This window comes from Lithobates pipiens, unplaced genomic scaffold (genome assembly GCF_037356315.1).
Source record: "Lithobates pipiens isolate NorthernLeopardFrog02 unplaced genomic scaffold, aLitPip1_a1.2 Scaffold_13, whole genome shotgun sequence".
Lineage (NCBI taxonomy): Eukaryota > Metazoa > Chordata > Amphibia > Anura > Ranidae > Lithobates > Lithobates pipiens.
Genome location: NW_027507718.1, coordinates 425,000,703 through 425,020,584, shown reverse-complemented (window position 1 = coordinate 425,020,584; position 19,882 = coordinate 425,000,703). Strand labels below are relative to the sequence as shown.

Here is a 19,882-nt window from a genome sequence, read left to right as displayed (position 1 = left end):
ATTAAACGAAAATCGTACGATCTGGTATCATACGAGAAAAGTTTTCGTGCCTTTGGATACTTTTGGAGGAATGCTGTGCACTAACGATCAGATTATTGCACGATCGCTTTGAAAGCGGTATATTTTGTATGATTTTCTGTTGTTGTGTACAGAGCTTTAGAGCTTCATGTGTGTAAGGCATTATCTGGCTGGATCTGGCTCAGCCTGCAGGTAAAGAGTTACTACAAACACAGTACATCTAGGAAGTATGAAAGAATGTATTTTCATGGGCGGTCACGTGATCACTTAATTCTCAGTGTCACCAGCTCCCGTCTCTCATTAAGAGGTCGTGCAAACTGCGAGCTGCTGCACTCACTCATACTCATTTCACATTCAAATCCAGATGACGGGCTGACAAGACATGGGAGCTGCTCGGGGAAGGAGCTTACTGTCCCAGCAGGCTGGAGAATCCAAGTAAGACCCCTTCAACTTTCTTTTTTTGTCTGTCTGATCCGTATTGTAGTGTTTGCTTTACCTGTCCTGTTGCCACATACATGGTGTACCTGTCTGACACACCTGTTCAGGCGAGGAACAAAGCACAGTTGAGCCCAGAGGGAATTATGGGTAGTATACGGGTGGCTTGCTACTGTATTTTTTTTAACGAAACTACTTGAAGTGCTCATTTACACTTGCACGCTTTAAAACGTGTTCAAATTTCTGCTTTTCAAACAGAAATCCTATTTTTCCTATATATCTGGTTCACGTCTATGGCTTACAATTACGGTGTGTTAAGAGAAAATTATATTGGCCCATTCGCCCCTATATGTGTGCCTTATCATGTGTCCTGTAATGCGCATGCATAGGCGTGAATAGGTCCTTATGCTGCTTTGGTGGTTGATGCAGATTGTATATACAACATTACAGACTCTAGACAGCCAACAGTGAGAAAAGAATAACATTTAATTGCCATCTTTGTAGTGAATTTTTGAGGGATTTAAAGAGTAACTCTACTTTTGTTGAGGAAAAAAAAAAAACATTACCCTCTGAGTGATCTTTGTACATTGCAGGGATTTTAACAAACATTGTTGCAGGTTCTTAACTTTTTTTTGTTATTCTGGAAAGTAGCTGTTTGTTTGTCTGTGTACATGTGAATCTGTATATGAGCGATTCTATAATTATCAATCAGCTGCTTCACCTGCAGGGCTCTAATGAGGAACGTGGCAGGGTCTGCATCGCTTTAGACGTGATTTCTCTTTGGGAGTATCTCACCAAAAATTACATTTTTGTTGCAGGGATGCTCAAAATCTGATATGTATCTTAGTGTAAACATCTGGGAAAATCAGTAAGCCAATCACACAAGCAAGAAATTACATTTCTGGGGGTGGGGGGGGGCCATACTGCATTACATTTTACAGAAAATGACAGAGTCACAGATTAAAAAGGAAAGGTAGTATTTAATAACATTTAATTACAAATATGACTTGTGTGGCAAGTGTATATACCAGTGATGGCGAACCTTGGCACCCCAGATGTTTTGGAACTACATTTCCCATGATGCTCATGCACTCTGCAGTGTAGTTAAACATCATGGGAAATGTAGTTCCAAAACATCTGGGGTGCCGAGGTTCGCCATCACTGGTATATACTATATATATATTTTTTTATTTGCAAATGTTTTCACACGCAAGTGGAGTTACCCTTTAATTTTGTGCTCATCCATACAACCCAGCAGGGCTTTCTTACTTAAAGCTCTAGCTGATTGGCTGTTTTTTAGGTTTTAGGTGCAATGCCACTCAGAAAACCACTGAAAGTATTGGTTTCCTAGCTGTGCTGCAGTGAAAGCACACCAAATCAGCACTGAGGCATCTTTTTTCCTATTTATTCAAAAATGATATTTAAGTTTAGCACACCCACGGGAGAGCTAATTCACTTTGTTGATATCAGAAGCATTGGTGGTAGGATTGCAAAGCAATAGTTTATACCTCCAGTCCCTCTTGCAAGGCATAATGAGGAAACCACTCTCTAATTACTGGATTGATAACGCATTGCTTATAGTACATCATGGAGAATTCATCAAAGGAGCACAGCATCATCATATGGATTTACAATAACAATTGGTTAAAACTTGGAATTCCGGTGGAATTTCCTACCATTGAAGCCCCCAAGAGCTAGAAGACAGCTTTGAAGCAGTTTGTAGGGAACGATGCAGACTGTGTGTCAGGTGGAGGTGCAACTTGGAAGTTCTTCTTGAATGTTTTTTTTTATCGGTTTTGCTACATTTGGCCCTGAAAGTGTTTGGACGCAACAATGGAAGTAAAATGCAACATTTCTACATACATCTTCCAGTATTGTGAGAGACGCAGTGCTGCTCTAGGTAGGCACATGAAAATCAAACAACCCACACACCTCCAACATGTGTGCAGGCCCAGTTCCCACACCTGTGCAATGATCAAGGAAAAGTCCAGATGGCCGATCTAAAACACTAAAATCAATATTATTAATCTTGAATGAAACAGCATAGAAGCACCATACAGAAGCACAGTGGGAGAAGAAAGGTTAACACGTTTCGCACTAACCTCAGCCATTAAGGGCTTAGGTTAGCACGAAACATGTAAGCCTTTCTTTCCCCCTTCTGTGGTTCTGTATGGTGTTTCTATGCTTTCATTCAAGATTAAAAAAGTGGATTTTAGTGTTTTAGTGCGGCCATCTGGACTTTTCCTTAATAACCTCTTCCGGTATGGTGGATACGTTTCATTGGCTGAGCTTGCGCCTAGAGGTGATTCAGTTCGCATTGTGCGCTACATAAGTATTTCATTCATTCATTCATTCATTAGAATGAAGAGAGTGTGGCATTGCAGATTGCTGGAAGATTGTCTAGAAATGGGAAATTGCCAGGAACTATTAGGGACAGTTATCAAGGAATTAGCTGTTATTATTCACAAAGCATTTGCCCGTGTATGCCCAACCTCATTCTGGTGTATTTCACCGTTTTCTGTAGATTCTGTTTGCAAAGTAATTGTAACGATTGTAAATAATGGAGTGAGACCTATGCTGGAGTGAGATGATTGTTACTTAATAATGAGGTTTTATGTATTTGTATGCAATGTGTTATATGCAAAAATACGTTTTAGATTCAGATTGTACTAGATCTGTCTGAACCTCCAATGTAACCATGCATATGCCATTGATACCACTGTAAAAGAAGACTTTACTGTGATAACATGCTGGTCAGTGACAGTTCAAGCGTTAACCATGCATGGCGGTTTTGCCTTTTTACAAAAAGTTTATATGGTCAAAAAAAAATTCATGTCCAACCTTACGTCATCTACAGTTCTGGCTCTGGGGAAGGCACCCCCTAGGTTGGTCAGTTTTGTCACAGAGGAGAAAAAAAAACATGTTGACTCCCTATAAGCGAATATATAAAATATAGAACAAGTCCATCTGAATGTGACTAAATACTGCCAGACTATACCATGACTTGGAAAATAGAGAAAAACTTTAATATTCTTTCAGACAGGCAGTAAGCTTACTGCCCTTTTAAAAAGCGATCTGCAATGGATAACTTTCCAGTACAGAATGAATAGAAGCAGCTGACAGGCATTCAGGAGTCATTACTGCTGCCTCTCGAGGCCTGTTTTTTTTTTTTTCTTAGCTTTTTTCCCCTACTTTTAAATTGCCAGTGGCAGTTGTACATTGAAGGACTGAACCTCAACTGCAAGCCAAGGATTCTGCTCACAGTTGTGGTGCGGCCCTATTGATCTCAGTGGGCAAGTATGACAGGCGGTGCTGACTGTCAAACTTTGCAGCCTGAGTCAAAAATGCCACAGCCACAAAGCAAAGCATCCTGGCCACGGCATATGTACAGCCCTGTCGGGGGTGCAGTTGTCACTGGAACAGGAAGGCTTAAATTGGTTCTAAAGGCGGGTTTTTTTTTATTTTCATGCATTCTATGCATGAAGATTAAAAAAAAAACCCTTATACGTTCCTGAGCCCCATCTCAATCCAGCGATGTTGCACAAGAGCTCCCTGATTGGCTGAGAGAGCAGCGGGAGCCAATGTATAATAAATGTAATATAATATAATAATTGTATGTAAAAAATACGATAGGCCGGTTCTACCCAAGTCAATCGATGGATCAACTTTTGTACAATCAGCCTGCTCATACATAGATCGAATCTTGGCCGGTCCATGCTGAACTGGCAGAATTTCGATCTATGTATAGCTGGCTTTAGAAAGGAAAGAACCCAGATATGACATCCCTTACCAGGTCTACTTAAAATGGGTTTTAGGTCTGGTGTTCCTGTTTGAGAATTTTGCAAATCCTTTCTATCCTGTTACCCAAGAACAGGTAGAAATCTACCCAGCAGAAACAAAAACAGCAAAATAAAAGAAAAAAAATGAGGACCCAAACCTTTTCTTGCTGTATCTAAAACAGAATAAAACATTTTGGCTAGAGTTGGGTTTTAAGGTGAAAGGAAGTACACCGATCTTTATAACAAACACTACACGACACAGCTTTGTCTTTGTAATGGAAAACTAGTCTTCTCAATGTTTTTTCCAGCTATAGATATAGATGTGAATATGATTAACATGATAAACAATGTTATCAATGTATGTAAACGCTTTAAAACACCTTGTGTCTATTTATAGCAGGTAATGATATTGTATGCAGCAATATTTGCTTAGTACATATGCAGGCTGTGTGTTCCGCTTAGAATTTCATGCACAATGTTATCCTTTCTCTTGGTGTAAGGTCGGACTTTCCGACGGAAAATGTGCGATCGGATCTTGTCGGAAAATCCGATCGTGTGTGGGCTCTATCTGACTTTTTCCGTCGGAATTTCCGACATACAAACTTTTAGAGCAGGATCTAAAATTTTCCGACAACAAAATCCGATCGTTTAAATTTTGATCGTGTGTAGACAATTCCGACAGACAAAGTGCCACGCATGCTCAGAATAAATTACGAGACAAAAGCTATTGGCTACTGCCCTTTCTTCCATGTCACCGCGCTCTGAACGATCAGATTTTCCGTCAACTCTTTGTGACTGTGTGTATTCAAGATAAGTTTGGGCCAAAATCCGATGGATTTTGGCATCAGAATGTCCGACCGTGTGTACAGGGCATAAGTCTACCAGTGAGAGCTGACTGACTAATAATGCATGTAATGCATGCTCTAAACGGCTGAAATTTTATTTGTGCATTTGTTGTACATGAACCTTGAGTGATTTCAGTGGTGTTAAGCCTCTAGATTCTGTATATTCATCTTTAGCTGTTGTAATGCAATTGAGCAGTAGCAAAGAGGGTGGGCTTTAATGCCCACAAGCCAACATTACTATCCATGAGTGGCAGAGCTTTCTCCTCTGACAACACACTCAATGCACGCTCCAAGCACAGTGACCAAGCTGTCAACGATAGCTCCCGCTCCTTACTAATGATCAGGAGATTACAGGATAGTGTGCCCACTGTGACAGCCAATCAATCCATCTCACCCCCACTCCCCACATATAGGAAAACTGGGGCTGGGAGGGAAGGGGTTAAATACAATCATGGAAATATTTTATAGCATCCATGTAAATATGCAAAACAACTTTAACCACTTAAGGACCAGAAAGGTTTGCCCCCTTAACATCCAGGCCATTTTTTTGCGATACGGCACTGTGTCGCTTTAACTGACAAATGCACAGTCATGCGACACTGAACCCAAAAAAACAAAAACAAAACAAAAGACGAAATTTAGGTCCTCTTTTTTCCCACAAATATAGCTTTCTTTTGGTGGTATTTGATCACCTCTGCGGTATTTATTTTTTGCGCTATAAACAAAAAAAAGAGCGACAATTTTGAAAAAAAATATATTTTTTAGTTTTTGCTATAATAAATATCCCAAAATAAAAAAAGCCTTCATTAGTTTAGGCCAATGTGTATTATTCTACATATTTTTGGTAAACAAAATCGCAATAAGCGAATGTTGATTGGTTTGCGCAAAAGTTATAGCATCTACAAAATTTGGGATAGATTTATGGCATTTTTAGGGGGACTGCGACATTGCGGCGGACAGATTGGACACTTTTGAAACATTTTTGGGACCATTGACAATGTATACAGTGATCAGTGATATAAAAATGCACTGATTAATGTTTAAATGTCACTGGTTGGGAAGGGGTTAACACTAGGGAGCGATCAAGGGGTTAAGTGTTCCCAAGGGAGGTGTTTCTAACCGTGGGAGCAGTGTAGTGACTGGGGGAGGAGACAGATCGCTGTTCCTAATCACTAGCGTAGCGCCACCCCTGAAGGAGTCGCTTAGTGAATTTGGATTCTCTGATCTCCGCCTCAACTTCAAGAATGACCTCAGCCCCTCTGGTGCACCTGGTTGAATAAAATGACTGCAAACACATTTGAGAACACCTGTGGAAAATACTGTTATCCTGGCTGTGGATTATCACCAAAAAAACAGACACACACCTGATAGTGATAAACAAATTGAATATATTATCACAGTTTAAAACATATGGAAGCTTTCAACACTGTTAAACCTTGCTGCAAAAATGAATACATTAGAAAAGGCAACCTTCAATATTTAGCAACCGTAAGTTTAGAAAAGGGCAGTAATCTATACACCCATAACACATGCACTGAGAGGGAGGAGAGAAGATTTGTCAACTTCTCAGCTCCTTCTGGGCCACAAGCACCATTTAAAGTAACAACAGAAAAAAAATGGATTAACGGGTACAGTACGCACAATTCTGTAAAGGGGTCCTGGGTTGAAGAGTACTAGTATCTTCTGCTAGTAAACGTTGGGGCCCTTTGTAAAGAAAGTAGGTTTAAAGCAAAGTGAAACAGTAATCCTCTAGGAAATCCCGTTAGGTAGTGGTTTGTAAAAACAGAATGGTTAAAAGTGGCAGCTCCAAACAAGCATTCTCTGACACTAGAAAGGGGAATAGGTGTCTGCAGGTAGTGTCTGTACTGTGTTAAGAAGGATGTTTGGGTTTTTACCCACTCACCAATCCTCAGTGGCACGATAGAGATTGCAAATGCTGGTTCAGGCTCCTAACAATGGTATAAGGCACTGGATCACCTCCTGTCGGCCGATCAGGATGGCCGGTAGCTAAACTGGCAAGGTGGACTGGACAACGGCCAACTGGACACCTGGAAGGGTATTGCGATCCTTGAAGAGGTGTGTGTCACATCTCTGCTGCGTGGCACTGGATTGCTGAGCAGGATCCCTGGGGCTGAACAGTGGCGATCCGTGTGGGTGTCACTGTTCCTGGCTCCTCTCTGCTATCCTCTCTCCTCAGTCTCCTGGCAGCAGTCTCGGGAAAAGTGTGTCTCTCTCTCTCAGATGCTGATAGACAGTGTGGCTCTCTGTTAGGTGGAGTTCCACCACACAGTCCCGTCACCTCACACTCCTGTCCTCTATCCCCTCTCCTCACCGAAACTCTCCCTGTGGTCTCAAGAGAAGCGTGGCTTTCTCTCCCTCTGTTGGGTAAGACAGTCAGTGGAAGGAAGCATGCCCCATTATCCATGTCAGCGTGTGTCTTTCTCCTCAGATGCTGGCACCTCAGTTCCTTTCCTTCACACACTCCTTCCACTATCTTTTTCCCAGGCTCCAGATATCCTTCTCTCTGCTTTGGGGCATGCTGGGGGTTGTAGTTTATGCCCCATTAAATCCTATGGGCTGCATTGACTCTGGGACTTCATGTCCCATGATGCTCCCGTCCTGTTTGCTGATTGGTCCCCCACTGCAGCCAATGGAGGGGGTAGGAGAAACAGAGTGGGTGGTGATCCCTGTGAGCAACGCTCTGTCCTCTTCCCGCGCAAACTGTTTTACAGAAGAAGGAGGGCAGCGGGGCACATGTACTGACAGTCTACACTAGCTTCTCCCCTTGCTGCTCTGTCTGGAAGCTAGTCCGGTCTCCTGCTGGGCGGCACAGCTGCTCTGGTCCCCTGAGGAGTCTCCCTGCCCTCTGAGCTGTCAGGAGGCAGGGAAGAAGAAAGTGGGCTCTGTCCCTGTCTGTGTCTCGGCGAAGATAGTAAACAGGAGGGCAAATCCACGGCACCCACTACACTAGAAACATGCGATCTGTCTATCCTCCCCTGACAGAATGGGGATCTGTCTGTTTACATTGACACACCCCCCATTCTGTCTCTCTCAGGAGTGACCACGGGTGGCTGGCGGACATTGTAGCCACACACATGGTGTCGCGCCCCCTTAGTGGTCTTAAAGTGGCTGACGTACAATGACAGCAATTCGCCCAGGAGAGCCAACCTACTGCAGTACAACTGCAGCGACTGGTCTTTAAGTGGTTAAGGTAAAAGCATATCTCAACCCAAGAACACAATTGTAATATATTGCAGTCTTCAGATGAGGTGGTTGCATTCTTTTTTTTATTTATTTTTTCATTCTTATTTTCACCTGGTGATTCTGCCAATAACACACTTCCCATCCTAGGGTGACAACACTCACAGAGCTGTAGCTAAAGAGAAGTAGTGTTGTCACTATGGGATTGATTTACTAAAACTGGAGAGTGAAAAAGCAGTACAGGTTGCAGGAGATGTTATCAGCTTGCAAGATTTCTGGCAGGATCAACAGTTCTGGCTGGGTTCACACTAGTGCGAATTGGATGTGGGTCTCTCTGCATCCAATTTGCATGACAGGAAGGACAGAGGTCCTATGCATCTTTGGCTCCGTTTCAGGGCCAAATTCAGGCAAAAATTCCCTGTTTCGCCCCTGAAATGGAGGACAGGAACGCACCGGACCCCTGCTGCGAGATCCAGAATCAGTGTGAACCCAGCCTAAGTGCTTAAACGCACCCAAACGCATTTGCAGACATGCGGCTTAGGCACGTTTTTGAAGCTGCTTTTCTTCTGCCAAAAAAAAAGCGTTTTTATTGAAATCCACATTTTGCATGAAGCCTAAACTTTAGCAAAAGGCATGGAATACGTTCCTTGACTTTAAGATCCAATGGTAGGAAGACACATGCACACCTCCCAATTTTTTGAGATGGGAATGAGGGACACCTACGGTATTAGCATAAGTATGTAGGCATAGGACACACCCCCTGTCACGCCCTTAAAGGAGTATTATACAGAAAAATGCTTATTTTTGCCACTACTATTCCTTTATACTGGCTTTTGAATTTTTAAAATGCAGCTGAGCCTACTGATGAGTTTTATTGAAAGTTGGAGGAATAGATTCCAGGTATGAGATAATGGTACACATAATTTGTTAAGGTTTAATTGCTAAATGGAATATAGTGGAATATAGTGCTAAATAGAAAGTACTTGATTAAAAAAATTTAATAAGGTTCAGCAATTTAGAAATTGGATGAAAGGTTTAGCACTGGGATATACTTTTTAAAAGATAAATAGTACATTTTATATACAACTAAATAGATCAGACCAAAATGAGGAATACATGAAGAGAAATAAAGGATAAATGAAGAGAAAAGAGGGACACGGGGACTTTGTTCCCAATCACGGACAGTCTCTCGAAATCAGGGACAGTTGGGAGCTTTGCACATGACCAAGCCCAGGCAGAAACAGGAAGCAGAATCAGCCAGTCTGATTGCTGATCTTTCCCTACTGCTGAGATCATGTGACTATATTCTGAGCCATGCAGTGCTTTTTTAAGCCAATGTATGTATTTCATACTTTGTGTACTATGCATGACTTCAAGGATTGGGGAAGGCAGAAGAACACTTTTATTTGAAAGCAAACCATGACAGTTCCTACATCTGTTCTCTACACTTTTTGTGAGGCACGATGTCACCACCCTCAGGCTAAAGTGTCATTGAAATGCATGCATGCCTTTCCATAAACTTGTTTTTTTTTGTCTGCGTGGTACATATGGGTTTATGTCTAAACCCTGGTACACACTATGAGTTTTTTTTTTGTTTAACCGAGTCACGGTTGGAGCTGCTGTACTAATGATCTGGCATTAGTACAGCAACCTCCCCCCCTGTTGAGCTGTTGTGTTCGGACAGGGAAACGCCCCCCCCCCCCAGCCAGAACACCCCCATCAGGGCTCTCTGCCATTGGAAGAGAGCGCTGATCGGGAGAGAGTTGGCTGCTGGTTTTCCCATAGCTCCCAACTGTCCCTGATTTTTAGGGACTGTCCCTGATTTGGAGCAATGTCCTTCTGTCCCTCATTCCTCTCCATTCCCTCATTTTGGTCTGATCTATATAGATGTATATAAAACGCACTTTTTTTCTATCAAAAAGTGTTTTCCAGCCCTAAACCTTTTATCTGATTTATAAATTGCTGCTTTTGCACATTCCAAAAGCCAATATAAAGGATTATTAGTGGTAAAAAAGGCACTTGTGAGTTTAACCAATCTTGTTTTTCTCCTTTAAGGGGGCATGGCAAGGGGTGTGTCCTATGCCTGCATACTTTTGCCGATAGGTGTCCCTCATTCTCATCTCAAAAAGTTGGGAGGTATGGGTTTTCCACCATGCACATCCAACAGAAGCCAGCCAAGCGGCCAGCTTCCGTCGCACAGGCAGCCATACACAGGGGCCGATTGCCGGCTGTTTTTTTTTTGAACTGGCCGATGTCGCCTGCCATTCGTCCCGTGTGTATGGGGCTTTAGGGAGGAAGAGGAATACTGCTACTGCTGGCCTATCAAAAGGTAATTAGGGGGCCTATATGCATGCGATTGTCATCCTAAAAAATGTTGGGATAAATGACATGAAATAATTTGATGTTAGGTTCTCTTAAATAGGAATTAAAGTAGTATTCTTTAGTTGGCGGCAGTGTTTTACAGTCTTTCTTCAGCTAATGTTGTAATTGTGTTGACAAAATTAGAAAACATTTCAACTGATCTGCACGAGCCTACTTCTGACAGCGCTGGTAACACCATGTGATTTACACACAAGTGATTTCTCTTTCTGCGTTTTATCTACTTTGCATACATGATACTTTAGAGCTGAGGACACAGAAACTCTGCTCCAGATTGCCTCTTGGGGCTTTTGACACAAGTAGTTCTGCTGTCAAACAAGTATACAGCCTGTCATTCCAACGCTGGAGGGCAAATCCCTTCACTGAGGTCCTAGACAGACCCAGCATGGGGGGCAGCCGAAGCCTGTCCCTCTTCACTAAAACAAAATCACTTTTTTTTTTTTTTAAATGATAAAACTGCATTTTTTTTTTTTTTTTGCCTGGAGTTCATTTCAGATCCATCAAATACGATTTGCCTCTAAAATGGATATATAATGTAACTTCAATGCTGTGTCCCAAAAACAGCTTTTTGTGGTGAAAACAAGTTCACACTTTATTTTGCCTTAACTTGTCACCGCTGAGTAGGTTTGAAGTAGGAAACTGATGTGACAGTTATCACCTCTGGTCCTGTCAAGATTCCCTGTCAAATACAGAGCTGTAAAGGAAGGGACCGGACTGTTCTGTGCAATGAAGGATAATGACGTCTACTGGTTATTCTTTAATGTTGTAAAACAAATGTATTGCCTGACTTTTTATTGCCCATTTCATTATTCTTACAAGTACCCTGAAACATTGATTTATTAGCATCTGAAGTGTGCGTTCCTACATTATTTATTCTTCCTGGATTGTCTTTTTTCAAAAGTATAATCATACTTATCGGAGAATTGATGCTATTTTGAATTCGAAGGGTGGTCACACCACATATTGATTTGATTTGGATTTCTCTTTTGTCCATTTATTTAATCAATAAAAATAAACTATTAACACTTCTATTTATGAAGGTATTCTTAATTGACAGCATTTTTTTCACAACTTGCTCAAAACTTTTGTACAGTAATATATATATATATATATATATAATACATATATACAGTGGTGTGAAAAAGTGTTTGCCCCCTTCCTCATTTCCTGTTCCTTTGCATGTTTGTCACACTTAAGTGTTTCGGAACATCAAACCAATTTAAACAATAGTCAAGGACAACACAAGTAAACACAAAATGCAATTTGTAAATGAAGGTGTTTATTACTAAAGGTGAAAAAAAATCCAAACCATCATGGCCCTGTGTGAAAAAGTGATTGCCCCCCTTGTTAAAACATACTATAACTGTGGTTGTCCACACCTGAGTTCAATTTCTCTAGCCACACCCAGGCCTGATTATTGCCACACCTGTTCACAATCAAGGCATCACTTATATAGGAGCTGCTTGACACAGTAAGGTCCACCAGAAGATCCTTAAAAGCTACTCATCATGCCGAGACCCAAAGAAATTCAGGAACAATTGAGAAAGAAAGTAATTGAGATCTATCAGTCTGGAAAGGGTTATAAAGCCATTTCCAAAGCTTTGGGAATCCAGCGAACCACAGTGAGAGCCATTATCCACAAATGGCGAAGACATGGAACAGTGGTGAACCTTCCCAGGAGTGGCCGGCCGCCCAAAATTACCCCAAGAGCGCAGCGACGACTCATCCAAGAGGTCACAAAAGACCCCACAACAACGTCCAAGGAACTGCAGGCCTCACTTGCCTCAGTTAAGGTCAGCGTTCATGCCTCCACCATCAGGAAAAGACTGGGCAAAAATGGCCTGCATGGCAGAGTTCCAAGGAGAAAACCACTGCTAAGCAAAAAGAACATCAAAGCTCGTCTCAATTTCTCCACAACACATCTTGATGATCCCCAAGACTTTTGGGACAACATTCTGTGGACCGATGAGACAAAAGTGGAACTCTTTGGAAGGTGTGTGTCCAAGTATATCTGGCGTAGAAGGAACACTGCATTTCATAAAAAGAACATTATACCAACAGTAAAATATGGTGGTGGTAGTGTGATGGTCTGGGGCTGTTTTGCTGCTTCAGGACCTGGAAGACTTCCCGTGATAAAAGGAACTATGAATTCTGCTGTCTACCAAGAGATCCTGAAGGAGAATGTCCGACCATCTGTTCGTGTACTCAAGCTGAAACGAACTTGGGTTCTGCAGCAGGACAATGATCCTAAACACACCAGCAAGTCCACCACCGAATGGCTGAAGAAAAACAAAATGAAGACTTTGGAGTGGCCTAGCCAAAGTCCTGACCTGAATCCTATTGAGATGTTGTGGTATGACCTTAAAAAGGCCGTTCATGCTCGAAAACCCTCTAATGTAACTGAATTAGGACAATTCTGCAAAGATGAGTGGGCCAAAATTCCTCCAGGACGCTGTAAAAGCCTCATTGCACGTTATCGCAAACGCTTGGTTGCAGTTGTTGCTGCTAAGGGTGGCCCAACCAGTTATTAGGTTTAGGGGGCAATCACTTTTTCACACAGGGCCATGATGGTTTGGATTTTTTTTCACCTTTAATAATAAACACCTTCATTTACAAATTGCATTTTGTGTTTACTTGTGTTGTCCTTGACTATTGTTTAAATTGGTTTGATGTTCCGAAACACTTAAGTGTGACAAACATGCAAAGGAACAGGAAATGAGGAAGGGGGCAAACACTTTTTCACACCACTGTATATATATATATATATATATATATATATATATATATATATATATACATATAATACATATATATATATATATATATATATATATATATATATATATATATATATATATACTGCCCTTAGTACTAATCCACATTTCTCTCCTGCACATACTGCCCACCACCATATCCTTTGCATTTCTTTCATGCACATACTGCCCACTGTCATAACCTCTATACTCCTTTCCTGCATATACTGCCCACTCTCTTATCCTCTGCACTCCTCTCCTGTATGTACTGCCAAACATCATTCCCTCTGCACTCCTCTCCTGTATGTACTGCCAAACATCATTCCCTCTGCACTCCTATCCTGCACAAATTGTTCACTGTCATACTTCTTTTGTGTACATGCTCATCATTATAATTTTGAACTCCTCTCTTGCACATATAGCCCTCAGTCCTACCCTCCGCATTTCTCTCATGCAAATAACGTCCACGATCATACTCTTTGCACTCCTCCCTTGCACATACTTCTAGTACCATTTTTTTAGATGTATTAATGGGGTTTATGCCAGATAATTATATGCTGGGATGTAGTGGCACTTTTTGGTCTGTGGTGTTTTCTGTGGTGGATATATTTAGCAATAGGGTGTTGGGCCTAGGGTTGTTGATCATGGGACAGCAGTCAGGGAACCCTTAAAGAGGAGTTTCCCTGAAAAAAAAAAATTAAAAGTCAGCAGCTACAAATACTGCAGCTGCTGACTTTTAATAATCGGACACTTACCTGTCTCAGGGTCCAGCGATGTGGGGGAACAAAGCCCTGCTCATCCCCCCCTCCTCTCGGCGGTGCTGGCATTGCAACTGTGGGCACCGGGCTGTGGCTTCATAGCCGGGCACTCACTGCGCCTGCGCGAGCGGAGCCGCGTGCCATGATTGGCCGCGCAGTCATCTGGGACCTGTCACGTTTCCCAGATGACTGACAGGAGGGAGGGGGCAGAGCTGAGCCCTTCCTGCGCTGAGGGGAAGTGACATCAGGAGCCCAGGCACTGAAGGAGGCAGACTACGAGGGACCCCGTAGCAACAGGCACTTAGAAGTGAGTTAAAAAAATCCACATTTTTTCCTTTTTTTTAGGAATTTTAAGCATTTTTTTATTTATTTTTGGTGTGTGGAACACCACTTTAAATAACAAAAACTTAACCCAAAGAATAAAAAGCAGACAAGTGTTGGAATAAATAAGGCCGCGCCCGTTTATTATTAGTTTTATAACAAAAAATTAATTCATCACCATATAACTCAAATACATAAACTTTAGCACAGCTAGCCACTATAACTCAGGCTGCATAAAACATATTCCAGAATGAATAACTTCCCATACTATAAATACAAAACTTCACCAATAATATTCCGTTCGATAACTAACCAAACCACTTTATTACTTACTTTCAAAAAATATATATGTGTCCCTCTTTGCCTTTTTTTTCTGGCAAAGGTGACACCACCACATAACAACAGCAGCAACATAAGGGGAACGGGGGGGTGGGGGAGGGACACCACAGCTCTGTCTTCTGAGGCAACTGAGCCTGACTAGACTTGAAACTGCTTGCTCCTGCCACTGTCCCATGAGGAAAAGGGGGAATTTAAACCATCTACCTCATTTTCCTATCATGGGAGCTGGAAAGGCCATACATGTGGGAATGTAGTGTTGCACCTAGAGTGGAGTTGCACCCAGAGTGGAGTTACCCCATGGTGGGACCCTGAACGGGACAGAAAACAAGTTGGAAACATATTGTAATTGGTTGAGAACTAACACAAACTAAAAGTATGAACACCAGAGCATTTCCCAAGTTCAGTACAGTAACAGTAAAGTGCTTTTAAAGAAGCCTCGCCATGTTTACTGACATGTTGAAAAACTGTGATGTGGAACTGCTGTTTCAATGCATTTTTTATTTCAAGTAAAAGAGGTTCAGAGTTAGCAATAATGTCTAGTCTGATTTACTAAAGAAGCGTGTGAATGGAAGCTGGGAATGGAGTGTAAACCTTCTTGTTAACCTTCTAGGTCAGGGGTCTCCAAACTTTTGAAACATAGGGCCAGTTTACTGCTCTCCAAACTTTAGGAGGGCTGGTCTATGGCCAGTGGGAGTTGAAAATGCCCTGACATCGGTGGGAGTAAATTATACCATAGACTTGGTGGTCAGTGGGAGTACATCATTGGTGTCAGAAGAAATTACATCATTGGTGTCAGTATGAGGAATTGGTTCCTCATCTCTGGTGTCAGTGGGAGGAATACTACCCTATTGAATTGTGCCCTGAGGGTCAGATAAAGGCAAGCAAAGGGCAACAGTTTGGAGACCTATATTCTAGGTAATGAAGAGTAAAGTAAAGAGAATGGAAAGGCAGCCAGCTTGGGAGAGGAGGCACTGGGGGCCAATGTCGGAGGTTCTGCCAGAGGTGTGAACTGGTGGTTGTATAGTTTGCCCTTCTAAACAGCAGGGTTCCTATTCTAGGGCCTGCTGCATAGTGGAAACCTCCTTCTTACCGGGCCTCACAAACTATACAGAAGTTTCCCTCTTTGCCTTTGGACTGAACCAAGTAAAGTATACTGTGTAACATGTGTAAGAGAACTGGTGGACACGCTCAGGGCTCATCGCTGTATCTCTCAATATGTCTCTGTAGTTAGTGCCAGACCAGATGTCACTAGCAAGTTAAAATACATTATCCTTCTAGTTTGGTGGCCTTTGGTCATGAGGGATGTTAACCCATGCGAGAAAGCAATATCGCCATGCTAACTCTTGGCAAAATAACTATGTAAATTATCAGTATGCAGTTCCCACATGCTTACAAGCTGCCCACAGTCATTGTTGCAGGTTTTCATCTGGAAGGTGACATTGGTTCATTGGTGGATAAATGACACCTTGGCCTTCATCAGATCACCTTATAAGAAATGATGGGCCAGTGACTCTAAGGTTGCTTTGCTACAAGTTGTCACCAGGTTATGGCCCTCAGAACCACCCCACCAAGGGGATCACAGGAACACAGCTACAAAATGGAGACTTGTTAGTGACACTAAATCCGGACAAGTACAGGGTAGGAGCAGTTGATGCTCAAACATAGGTTAAGACATGTGGCAGGCAAGAGTAGCCAGGACCCAGGTAGGGGTCAAAGCAACCAGCAGTTGAGAGCAAAATAGGAGAAAGTAGAGTCGGTAACAAGGGCAGGAGATACAGGCAGAGTCAGACAGTCCAAGTCAAAAGCACGTAAGGAAACGACAGTCTCAGGAGCAAGGTAGCTGAAGAGAAGTCACATCATTGGCCAGCATAAGGGAAGGAGACTAAATACTCTCTTTGGCCTGTGTGCATGTTCCGTGTCAGAGAAACAAGCTGACATATGAGTTTGTAACATGCTTCACATGGGCAGGACAAAGGAAGTTCCTGGATGTACAAACATGGACCCTACAGTTGATATAACAGTCATACCATCTGCACTATACTCCTGCACATACTTACCCATTATCACCCCTTCCGCAATCCTCTCCTACAGATATTAGCCTATCGTCATAACCTCTGCACTCCTCTTCTGCACATACTGGCCATCATCATAACCTCTCACTCCTCAGACACTTCCTTAACATTGTTTGTCATGCCCCTAACCTTGCACGTGCAGAAAAAAGCACATTTTATTCTAATACATTTATGGTTATATATTTTTATTTATAGTACCTACAGAGCAGTGATGGGATGCATAACACATACAATAATGTATGACTAATTATTTATAAGTGTAATAAAGTTTTTCACGTAGATGACCTATCCTCTTTGACTAGTACTTATTTTCGCTTAAAGATGCGTTTGACCCATTTTAAGAGCCATATTATGATTTTAGGAGGTGGAAAAACTGGCTTAGAGCAGCAGTTATAAGGACAGTAAATTAGTGAAGCTGGAGAACACCTGTAGAAGGTGTGCCAATATTATGACAAATAGTTACAAAATGATTTTTGGAATGTGGGTAAAACTGGTTGTACTGTGGACATTCATCATAATACAAGTCAACAATGCAGCAAAAGCATGACCTCTGCCTTAGGTTCCACTGCAGTTGGAGGTTACACACTTTAGCTTTGTCCAAAAATTACATGTGTTTATTATGCTGACTGAAGAAAAGATAGATGTGAATATAAACTTTTCTGTAATCCATTTATAGTAAACCTGTGCTGAGAGAAAGAGGCTATAGTATATTCTTCTGAAAAAGCAAACTGCAACACAAAGGAGCACTGGATTGCTTGGATAACAGGCTTATCAGACCTATATGCTCTGACTACAACCAGCCTGCCCACAAGCTGGCATCTGTAGAGAAGCGAAAATGTTTGTAGTCATCAGTTGTGGCCAGAGCATATAGTTCTATAAGTTATATAAGCCTGCCTGCACGGATATTTTCTGTGAGTGCATAGAGTTGTATATTATATTATTATATTTTTTAAATAAATGAATGCCCAACTCCAGAATACCCATGGCTACCCCGATGCTTCCCTTCCCACCCCTATAGTAACTGAAGTTGCCACTATTTCTGGAAACATATTGACCTTATTGTATTTTTTATGTTTATTAAATATTCAAATAAATCTAATTGTGACCATCCAGGTAAGCAAAATACTGCCCAGGGGGCAACCCAGGTCAATGATGCCCTGCATTCACAGGATGTCCTAAGTCTTCCAGACTGCAAGGGACAGCACAGGAAAGGAGGTGAGTATTTTGGTCCGGGTTGCTTGTTTGTTTTATAAACCTGCTGGGGGACCTTTTTCCATTTTCCTGGAGTTGGGCTTTAAGATATCTGGACAACCCAGAATGTTTGTGCTTTTAAGTAGTATGTAATTCCTGGAATACTATATTAAGCTGCAAGAGTTGTGGAGTTGACTGATGGCTCTAATTTTCTTTATATTCATGGATCAGCGCAACCTGTCATGTGCTCCTTCCTTCTTAAAACACTGCCCGGTAGCCATGCTAGTCCTCCAACTTTTCTAGGGTTAATTTACTAAAGCTGTTGAGCCATTCACTTTGCAAAGTGAATATTCACTTAGCTTAGTAAATAGCTTAGCTTAGTAAATAGGCTGATAAGGTGAACCTGTTTTCACTTAGAAAATTCAAGCATTTGCAAGCAAAAAAAATTCAAGCATTTGCAAGCATTGAGGTGAAAAACCTTTGCGCTGCAGATGCCTCTCAGACCCCCCCCCCTCCCCCTTTCCTTAACTGAGCCCAATCTGATCCAGCAATGTGAAAAAGCCAGGCGGCTCCCTCCTCTGTCTCACTTCTCATTGGACAAATTGATAGCGATTGGCTCCCACTGCTGTCAATAAAATCCAGTGACACGAGAGCGGGTGGCGGGGCCGAGTCTGAGTCAATGGATGCAGCAGTGGGACTCAGGAGCAAGCACACACAGGAAAGCCAATTTTCCTGGGGGCACCCGCCGAAGAGGAGGGGCCTGGGTGCTGGCGGGGGACCCCAGAAGTAGATCGGGGCTGCTAAGGTAAGTATAGGTATGTTTGTTATTTTTTTATAAAAAAAAAACATGAAGCTTTATAACCACTTTAACACAACTTACTTACTAAACTAAGTGAACGCTCAGTTTGCTAAGTGAACAGTCTCTGCTCCTTTAGTAAATCAAGCTTAGTGAGTCACTGACATGGAACATACGTGCAGCAGGAGAATTCAGAGTGATGTCAGAACTCCTAATCTGCATCCTTGTTCTGGGTCAGTAACTCAATAATAGCTACTATATGTGCCTAATTATACACGTCCCTTGATTTAAAGCTGAATTCTGGGTATGATCTTAACTCCCTATTTACATTAATCCAAGTTGGACTAATACAAGTATGCATATCTCATACCTGAGGGACTGCTGCGGAAGTTGACAATCACTGTAGTAGTCAGAACTATTACAGTGATTGCCACAATCTTCTGGGTCCTGTACTGAGGGACTACCCCAAGACATGCTGACCATGGGGTCAAGTTTGCTTGGCACCGCTGACATTCACAGAAAACCTTGTTTTTTGGGGGGTTTTTCTAAATAAAAGGTGTTCTCTAATTGGATGAGGCGGAGAAGAGGGGTGATGACAGTAGATCTCCACCTTGCCCAATCAGAAAACACCTTGTATTCATTGAAGAAGATACAAGGTTTTCAATGAATGGCAGCGGGGCCAAGCAAGCAATACCCTCACCCTGGACAGTGTCCCGTGGAGTAGCTGCTCGTACAGGACGTGGAAGATCAGGTTGATCACTGTAGTAGCGACAATTTTCACAGTGATTATCAGCCTCAACAGTTGTCCCTCAGATATTAAATACAGTATGCATACTTACATTGATCCAAGCTTGACCAATGTAAGTATGCAATTAAGCTCATACCTGGTGTTCAGCTTTAATTCTGCTTCATTTTGCATGATTGTAAGCTAACAAGCAGGGCCCTCTGATTCCTCCTATATTGATTTGCATCATAACTGTACTGTCTGCCCTCAT

At 42.1% G+C, this 19,882-nt stretch overlaps 1 protein-coding gene across 3 annotated transcripts in view; it reads left to right on the top strand.

Annotated features, from left to right (window-relative positions):
- The first annotated feature begins 287 nt into the window (after positions 1-287).
- Positions 288-19,882, top strand: part of PGCKA1 (PDCD10 and GCKIII kinases associated 1) — a 118,718-nt gene continuing 99,123 nt past the window's right edge. For 2 of the 3 annotated variants that reach the window (XM_077477657.1, XM_077477659.1), the window contains exon 1: positions 289-453. The gene's annotated coding sequence lies outside the window, so the exon portion shown is untranslated. Of the gene's footprint in view, positions 454-19,882 lie in introns of all 3 variants that reach the window. The other variant, XM_077477658.1, reaches the window with a different exon arrangement.